Source organism: Gobius niger (assembly GCF_951799975.1).
Source record: "Gobius niger genome assembly, chromosome: 1".
Lineage (NCBI taxonomy): Eukaryota > Metazoa > Chordata > Actinopteri > Gobiiformes > Gobiidae > Gobius > Gobius niger.
In genome coordinates this window covers 58,538,255-58,540,436 of record NC_136852.1, presented here as the reverse complement: position 1 = coordinate 58,540,436, position 2,182 = coordinate 58,538,255, and positions in this window count along the sequence as shown.

The following is a 2,182-nucleotide window of genomic DNA, read 5'->3' as shown; positions in this document are numbered from 1 at the left end:
AAAAAACCTTTCATTAAAAGTTTGTCTACTGTACAGATTAAGATTCTGTTATTTATTGTCAACAATGGGGTTACATTTAGAGCATGATCATTTCAATAGGGAAGAGGATAAAGTCCAGACCCAGGCAGGCAAGCAAGCATGTAAACAACAAAAACAAGGAATGCTGGTGGTTTCAGTAACTGTGTGTACAAATTGAATCACACTGATTTGACTTACTCCATACACTTGGGATACTTCCCCCCTACTCTAATCATGGCTGTTTGAATGAGATGGCCATATGCGCAAATGAGGCCAAAAATGAAAGATGTAGAGATCTCAGTCACTAAACTATACCAAACATGAAGTGGTGTAAAGATTAACCTTCTACCCCCCACCTGAACCAAGCACATTTTCTCCAGTTGGCCAAAATTAGAGTGACTTCTTCACAAAAGTGTCAAAATTGCAACACAAATTAGATGAAAATGAGGATGAAAGCGCAACAAAAAAGATACATAAAAAAGGGACAAAAAAGGGACAAAAGCAGAATAATAAATGGCAAAAATGCAATGAAAAGAAAGTCTAAAAAGTGACAACAACACGGCAACAAAGAAAGGAAAAGTTTAGTTAAGGTTGCTGGTCTTAGCTTTCAAGTGAGACGTTAACTCTGGCCTATAGCTCTCCAGTCAAGACACTTTTAGATTTGGGTAAGGCCGGCCAAACTGGAGAAAATGCACTCGGTAAAGGTGGGGGGTTGAGAGGTTAAACTCTCACCTCATTGATTTTATGGTACATATGGGAAAAACATTTTGATGCAAAGTTCACATTGGGTTTTGAACTGGGCAGGACCAGACCAGCTGTAGTCTGGGGCGTTTCAAATAGACTGAAATCACCTAAAAATGTTTTAAAATAGCCGTAGTTGTGCGTTTTCTTTCTATATGTTAGTAAAAACATTGTTTTTTAAACAACGCCTGATCATATTTCGTAGATCAGACTGAAGAACTGTCATGCTGTTACTCCGCTGTCCCCTACCCTTCATGCAATGTTTTTTTAAAAATAAATATAATTACAAATGCACATTACCACTATTCGGGTTGAAACAACTAATCGATTAATTGACTAGCTGATTATTGAAATAGTTGAAAGCTAATTTAGTAATTGATTAATAATTTTCTGGTTCACACAGACTCAATTCGAGCAAAAATTACATGAAAATGTTGTATTTTTGGGTATATAGTGTTTTGTACATTGTACATTTCATAAATATCTGTCTCTGTCTCATCCAATCAAAAAGCAGAATTAGCACTTACAAACATTTATTTTAAGTTTACTGCATCAAGTGGCGCCACTTCTGCTTAAATGTGATAGAAAAAATTTCCAATTTTCATACACCACAGCCAAGCGATTAATCGATAAATCGCAAAAAATAAACGGCAGATCAATCGATTACAAACATAATCGATAGTTGCAGCCCTAAAAAGTCTTACGTAAAATCTGAACCCTCCCCAAGTGAATTTCAAAGACTTCTACCACGAAACCCCCATGCGCTATGTTTGAGAACCACTGAAACAAATATTTTTTGTGACACACCTATACCTCAAATGATATAAGTTATGAAATACCCACCCATTTGACTTGTTTTTCTATTGATATTAATAATACATCGAACATGCAAAGAGATAAACAATGTCCCCCCCCCCCCCCCCCCCCCCCAAAAAAAAAGAGTAGTTCCTTATATGAGTCTATAGGTGGCGACATTGTCTTTACTCACTCGCCCCGGAGCTGCTGTGGCCCTGAACATCGCGGCCTTCCTTCCACGGGACAAAAGGTAAAATATTTTGACAGGCAGAAAAGAAGGAGCATTGTTTCACTCGTTTCTCAAGCGCGGGATATCCAGACTTTACCGAGGCTAAAAATTGCTAATGCTGCTACACTTCAAACAGGATTTTCTTCCAGGGAAATAATGATTGATTAAATATGACATTAATATTTCTTAAGCACACACCTCTAGTATTTTGGGCTAGGCTTTGGTGGCGCCAGTTCAGTAAGGGTGTTTGGCAGCCGAAATAGAGAGGTATAATTTTTTGACGTGGGTTAGATGCAGGCTGAACTGATGCATGTTGACACACTCACTAAACCTATCCAGGAGAAGCTTCTGCCCATGTTATTCCAGGAGGCTAATCGTCAGTGATACGTGTGAAAAGGT